The sequence below is a fragment of the Podarcis gaigeae genome (assembly GCF_964106915.1).
Source record: "Podarcis gaigeae genome assembly, chromosome: 6".
NCBI lineage: Eukaryota > Metazoa > Chordata > Lepidosauria > Squamata > Lacertidae > Podarcis > Podarcis gaigeae.
In genome coordinates this window covers 62,983,721-62,991,402 of record NC_139682.1, presented here as the reverse complement: position 1 = coordinate 62,991,402, position 7,682 = coordinate 62,983,721, and the positions used below count along the sequence as shown (strand labels likewise).

At 41.4% G+C, this 7,682-nt stretch overlaps 1 long non-coding RNA gene across 1 annotated transcript; it reads right to left on the bottom strand.

Moving 5' to 3' along the window:
* Nucleotides 1–3,638: 3,638 nt before the first annotated feature.
* LOC310847482 lies at nt 3,639–6,345 on the bottom strand. The gene is made up of 3 exons (XR_014565830.1): nt 6,287–6,345; nt 4,061–4,128; nt 3,639–3,818 (listed from the first exon to the last, which is right to left on the bottom strand). It is a non-coding gene; the product is annotated as an uncharacterized lncRNA (long non-coding RNA).
* Between the last annotated feature and the right edge of the window lie 1,337 nt (nt 6,346–7,682).

Genomic DNA, 7,682 nt, shown 5'->3' with positions numbered 1-7,682 from the left:
GTTGTGAGAGCCATGAATGCCACCTTCAACTCTTTGGAGGAAAGGTGAAGTATAAATGCAATAAATAAATACTCTTGCTAGGTGTTTATTCAGAAGAAAAAGGTCCTCTCAACGCAGAGCGGATTCCTGCTTGTATACTTAGGAGGTCCCCAGTCAAGGAGAAGATTGCTTGACATGCTGACAAAACAAACTGATTCCTGGGCCCGCTTCTTAACACACAAATGTATCCTTCCCGTCTTCTGTGTGGTCCTCCTTTGACTTCTTATTGTTGTTGTTTAGTCATTTAGTCGTGTCCGACTCTTCGTGACCTCATGGACCAGAGAACATCAGGCACCTCTGTCCTCCACTGCCTCCCGCAGTTTGGTCAAACTCATGCTGGTAACCTCGAAAACACTATCCAACCATCTCGTCCTCTGTCGCCCCCTTCTCCTTGTGCCCTCCATCTTTCCCAACATCAGGGTCTTCTCCAGGGAGTCTTCTCTTCTCATGAGGTGGCCAAAGTACTGAAGCCTCAGCTTCACAATCTGTCCTTCCAGTGAGCACTCAGGGTTGATTTCCTTCAGTATGGAGAGGTTTGATCTTCTTGCAGTCCATGGGACTCTCAAGAGTCTCCTCCAGCACCATAATTCAAAAGCATCAATCCTTCGGCGATCAGCCTTCTTTATGGTCCAGCTCTCACTTCCATACATCACTACTGGGAAAACCATAGCTTTAACTATACGAACCTTTGTTGGCAAGGTGATGTCTCTACTTCTCAAGATGCTGTCTAGGCCTGTCATTGCCCTTCTCCCAAAAAGCAGGCGTCTTTTAATTTCGTGGCTGCTGTCACCATCTGCAGTGATCATTGAGCCCAAGAAAGTAAAATCTCTCACTGCCTCCATTTCTTCCCCTTCTATTTGCCAGGAGGTGATGGGACCAGTGGCCATGATCTTCGTTTTTTTGATGTTGAGCTTCAGACCATATTTTGCGTTCTCCTCTTTCACCCTCATTAAAAGGTTCTTTAATTCCTCCTCACTTTCTGCCATCAAGGTTGTGTCATCTGCATATCTGAGGTTGTTGATATTTCTTCCGGCAATCTTAATTCCAGCTAGGGATTCATCCAGCCCAGCCTGGATGATGAATTCTGCATATAAGTTAAATAAGCAGGGAGACAAAATACAGCCTTGTCGTACTCCTTTCCCAATTTTGAACCAATCAGTTGTTCCATATCCAGTTCTAACTGTAACTTCTTGTCCCACATAGAGATTTCTCAGGAGACAGATGAGGTGATCTGGCACTCCCATTTCTTTAAGAACTTGCCATAGTTTGCCGTGGTCGACACAGTCAAAGGCTTTTGCATAGTCAATGAAGCAGAAGTAGATGTCTTTCTGGAACTCTCTAGCTTTCTCCATAATCCAGCGCATGTTTGCAATTTGGTCTCTGGTTCCTCTGCCTCTTCTAAATCCAGCTTGCACTTCTGGGAGTTCTCAGTCCACATACTGCTTGAGCCTTCCTTGTAGAATTTTAAGCATAACCTTGCTAGCGTGTAGCACCTTAAAGACCAACTAAGTCAGTTCTTGGTATGAGCTTTCGTGTGCATGCACACTTCACACGAAAGCTCATACCAAGAACTGACTTAGTTGGTCTTTAAGGTGCTACTGGAAGGAATTTTTTTTGTTTTGACTATGGCAGACCAACACGGCTACCTATCTGTAACTTGCTAGCGTGTGAAATGAGTGCAATTGTGCGGTAGTTGGAGCATTCTTTGGCACTGCCCTTCTTTGGGATTGGGATGTAGACTGATCTTCTCCAATCTTCTGGCCACTGCTGAGTTTTCCAAACTTGCTGGCATATTGAGTGTAGCACCTTAACAGCATCATCTTTTAAAATTTTAAATAGTTCAGCTGGAATACCATCACTTCCACTGGCCTTGTTATTTGCAGTGCTTTCTAAGCCCATTTGACTTCACTCTCCAGGATGTCTGGCTCAAGGTCAGCAACCACACTACCTGGGGTATACGAGACATCCATTTATTTCTGGTATAATTCCTCTGTGTATTCTTGCCACCTCTTCTTGATGTCTTCTGCTTCTGTTAGGTCCTTTCCACTTTTGTCCTTTATTATGGAAATCTTTGTATGAAATGTTCCTTTCATATCTCCAATTTTCTTGAACAGATCTCTGGTTCTTCCCATTCTATTGCTTTCCTCTATTTCTTTGCATTGCTCGTTTAAGAAGGTCTTCTTGTCTCTCCTTGCTATTCTTTGGAAATCTGCATTCAATTTCCTGTATCTTTCACCATCTCCCTCGCATTTTGCTTGCCTTCTCTCCCCCGCTATTTGTAAGGCCTCATTGGACAGCCACTTTGCTTTCTTGCATTTCCTTTTCATTGGGGTGGTTTTCGTTGCTACCTCCTGTATAATGTTACGAGCCTCCATCCATAGTTCTTCAGGCACTCTGTCCACCAAATCTAAATCCTTAAACCTGTTCCTCACTTCCACTGTGTATTCATAAGGGATTTGACTTAGATTGTATCTTACCGGCCCAGTGGATTTTCCTACTTTCTTCAGTTTAAGCTTCAATTTTGCTATAAGAAGCTGATGATCTGAGCCACAGTCAGCTCCAGGTCTTGTTTTTGCTGACTGTATAGAGCTTCTCCATCTTTGGCTGCAGAGAATATAATCAATCTGATTTCGATGCTGCCCATCTGGTGATGTCCATGTGTAGAGTCGTCTCTTGTGTTGTTGGAAAAGCGTGTTTGTGATGACCAGCTTGTTCTCTTGACAGAACTCTATTAGCCTTTGCCCTGCTTCGTTTTGATCTCCAAGGCCAAACTTGCCAGTTGTTCCTTTTATCTCTTGACCCCCTACTTTAGCATTCCAATCCCCTATAATGAGAAGAACATCCTTCTTTGGTGTCACTTCTATAAGGTGTTGTAAGTCTTCATAGAATTGGTCAATTTCAGTTTCTTCAGCACCAGTAGTTGGTGCATAAACTTGGATTACTGTGATGTTAAAAGGTCTGCCTTGGATTCGTATCGAGATCATTCTATCATTTTTGAGATTGCATCCCAGTATAGCCTTCGCCACTCTTTTGTTGACTATGAGGGCCACTCCATTTCTTTTACGGGTTTCTTGCCCACAGTAGTAGATATGATGGTCATCCGAACTGAATTCACCTATTCCCGTCCATTTTAGTTCACTGATGCCCAGGATGTCAATATTTATTCTTGCCATCTCATTTTTGACCACCTCCAACTTACCCAGGTTCATGGTTCTTACATTCCAGGTTCCTATGCAATATTTTTCTTTACAGCATTGGACTTTCCTTTCGCTTCCAGGCATATCCGCAACTGAGCGTCCTTTCGGCTTTGGCCTAGCCGCTTCATCAGCTCTGGATCTACTTGTACTTGCCCTCTGCTCTTCCCCAGTAGCATGTTGGACGCCTTCCGATCTGAGGGGCTCATCTTCCAGCGTCATAACTTTTATATGCCTGTTGTCTTTGTCCATGGAGTTTTCTTGGCAGGGATACTGGAGTGGCTTGCCGGTTCCTCCTCCAGGTGGATCACGTTTGGTCAAAACTCTCTACTATGACCTGTTCATCTTGGGTGCCCTGCTCGGCATAGTTCATAGCTTCTCTGAGTTCTTCAACTTTGACTTTGACTTCTTAGGCTTTCCTTGTTCTCTTGAAAGGAGCATGAGTAATTCTCACCTACTGTTTCCCCAGCCTTCCCCTTCATGGCCTACTTTGAACTTGCTTCATTCCGTCAGTTCATTCTGCATGCAGTGTATATGCTGATTTCAGCCCCCCAGTGTATACTTTGCCTTAGATCTTGGCTAGCCCTGCCAAGACAAATGAAATCCAAAATAAAATCACCAAAACCTAAGCCCTCAGGGGGGACACACCCCTCTTTCACAGCTTTGAATAGAAGTTGTTTTAATAATAATAACAAAAAAATATATTTATATCCCGCCCTCCCCAGCCGAAGCCGGGCTGAGAGCGGCTAACAACGGTAAAAATAACACAGTTTACATAAAATCATAATCAATCAATTGAAATTCATGCACAAAATAGTATCTCCTACCTGCAATATCAGTACAAAAGCCAGGGCCTTTGCCATATCTATAAAATGGCCATTGTTTTATTGATTCCCTAACATAAAGAGAGAGAAAGAGTATAATCATTCTTCTTGTTTTGTCTCTCCCATAGGGTTTATTCATTTATTTTGACAATTTATATACATTTGTATTAGTCAAGTCTGAGGGCTTCACATTTTCTCCATTTAAAATAAAATAATAAAATATGATTTCCAATATATCCGGCCAAAATAAGCAATAACATTTCCCACCACTGTTTATGTAGTGTTCCTGCTCCCCGCTCTCAATGAAGCTATATCATGCAAGTGACTGACAGTGATGGAAAACTCCCATTTGGCAGCATTAAAACAAATTTCTTCGGCTAAGCATTAAAAAGAAGACGACGAAGTGTAAATATTGACAACCAAAATGCTCCTTTGTATTTTATGTAAATCACCAGCCACAATCTCACAACTCTTTTAAGCTCAGTGTTGGTGAAATGTCGTGTTACACAAAGCAAAACAAACCTGTTCCTTGGGGACAAAAAGATTGTTGAAGTAGAAGCAGAATGCTACAGGGCCTTCCTGTCCAACATATTCAGGGTGGTTAAAAGATTTAGCACTTGGATTACATAGAAATGTATCCTCGTGAGTCCCCACTACACTCTAGCTATCTTTCTGTTATACTGTACAGTATATGAAATGAGGAGCTGAGGAAATGTGCAAGTATGTTTAGCCCCCTCAAATTCACCTGCAGAATTTGCCATTCGTTCTGCTCAGTGGGTGATGAGAAAAAAAGAGCATTACGAGAAAAAAAGAGCATTACTCTCATCCCCATGCTTGCATCTATTCTTATGTAGATAATTTTGTAACAGTGATAAAACAGAGGCATAAAAATAACATCCAGTCCGGTCCAATAATATACATTCTGTATTTCTCCCTGATGTGTGAGACCCTACCTTTCTTTTTACTGAGTAGCTGAACTAGTATTATTTGGACCAAGGGTATGGGCTGAAGGCACATGAAGCCACCACCTTGCTAAGGCTAAGCAGGTCTAAATCTGGTCAGTGCCTGGATGGGTGACAATGTAGGAATCACCTATATGCTCCATTGACTTCCATGATGGAAGAGCAGGAGGATATAAATGTAAGAAACTAATAATTACTCCATCTTATCTGTCAGATCATATTGTATATGGGATTGCATATTCCAGTTTGTATTTATTTATTCATTTGTTTATTCTGAAAGCTTCATAGCTTACCTTTCATCCATACTGGTATCATGGCAAAGCACAGAATAAAATCCATTCAATATAACCATCCATAAAAACAGCGACTACCTAGCTAAGAAAGAGAAAGCCCAAAATATTTGCTCATTAAGAAGCCAACTGCATAAATTTGACTGTGCTGTATGGAAAAACTTAAGATTTCAGAGGAAAATATTCTCTTGAATTATATACCTATTATATGGAAGTTGACAACCGGACAATGGGAATGGATTCTACGCACCCCTAACTATGGTCAAAAGACTAGTATTAATGAACTGGAAAAATAAAAATATGGTCCCATTTAATCAATGGATGGAAGACATGACAGCACTTGCAACATATGAACAGATCACTTATAGATGCAGACTTTGTTTGGATAAATATATTGATATTTGAAATGAGTTTATACAGAATGCAGTAGGTTATTAATAATCATATATGTATTAGCAATAGTGTGTGTGTGTGTGTGTGCATATATTGCACCTTCTTTCCTTTTTCACTTTACTGTATTTTGTATAACTGAAATACTTTAAAGTATTAATAAAACGGGGGGAAATAGAACTCATTTTACCAAATGTCAGAAATGGTGACTAGCTGGGAAACAGGGTGGGAAACAGACTGGATGGCTGGAGAATGGTTGGCTTGGAGCTTAATTCAGGTACAGCTTCCAAGTAAGACAAAGCTCAGGACAGGACTCAGCCAGTGAGGAAACAAAGTACCTGGTAAAACAGCTACTTTGGCTGATAAGCAACAGAAACAGCCACCAGGGTCCAGATTGGCTACCAAGATTGTGTTCGCTGGTTGGGCAGACAAGCTGTGACATGCTTTCTCCACCAATATCAGGGTGGCACTGTAGAGCAGTGGGAGACATGCACCTTGTTCCCTTTGCCTATGAGCTACCCCAGTGATCCAGAAGGGCTTATGTAATCTGCTACTAGATCCCACAGTTAGAGCCTGCTGTCTGTTACCTTATGCTGGCCTACAAGAGGCCACTTCCCACCAGTGGCAGCCAGTGATATGGACTCAGAGTGGCTAATCACACATCACAATGATGTCAGGGAAAGGGGCAGGTTGAACATAACGTTCTAGAAGTGAAAAGAGAACACAGACAAGGCAGTCATAATCACTGAGAGACCTATTTTTAAATGAGTCATTCTCCCCCTTCTTACATCACAAGTGAGCTCTGAAACAAAACATTGCAGTATATCCTCCCTCATAAAAGAAGCATTCCTATTCAGGTTCCGGCCAGCCATTCCCTCCAAGTGGGACAATCTACTCTTCCCACATCCTTCAACCTGATGACTGGAATGTGTGCATTTATGACACACACGAAGAGCATATTGTGAGATTATGTTTTAGAATAACTACTGAAGTTTCCACAGATATGAAATGAGGAAGCCATCAAAAGCATCAGCCTGAAGAGATGAAAATTAAGTGTTAGGTGCCTTAACATAGGCAATAAACATAATGCTCTATTACTTCCAGTGGTAACCTATTCTAAGTGCATGTGCTTTATAATCAGGAGATCATTCAGCTACCTACTTCACTTTAAATTAAAGCATAAATGAATAACACTTCTCAGCTCAAATGAGAACTTTTCTTGAAATTCTTTTGGCTCATGTCCTTGATATGTCTCTTAAAATGGTGACCTAATCATATTAATTCCAATTTTATATCTTGGCGCATTTCATTCATAGTTTGCAGCTGTCCAGAAAAGCCTTTCTTACAAAACTAAAAATGGCATTGGACCCATACGTAGGCAATTTGAATCAGCGGTGAAATTAATTTCGCTAAGAATATTGCAATCAACCCTAAATATTGTTCACATTCGTATTGCGTTCACTGTGAGAATGCGTTACGGCAAATTGACATCTAATAGTAAGTTATCATGTGAACAATGCTAAAATGGGAAAAATCCAGAAGTAATTTAAGCCTCCATTTAAAAATTTCTACTGATGTCTTTTTAATGACTGTGGAGGATTTTCACTTTAATAGCTGTCTATCACAGACCATACAGGAAAGTGAGGTTCCTCTGAGGCTGCAACCATGTATCAGCCGCTAAGTATTACAGGACACCCATTGCTATCACTTATAACTTAGTTGCCAATTAGCCAGAAAAATAGCCTGTCCAGATCCTTTACCAGCAACAGCAACTTGATCTGCAGGAATAAGCTGACAAAGTAGTTTGTGGATGTGGTGCTAGCAGTATCACTTCCTATTTAAGCTGCCATTAAAAGCGCAGGAACGAGGAAGCAAGTTGGCCTCCTTGGCACTAAACAAATAAGCAGCAGAGAGCCCAGGGCACAATGGAATCTCTGTGGCTTCTTGCAGCCTGCACAACCAATCCCCTAACTGCTCCTGAGT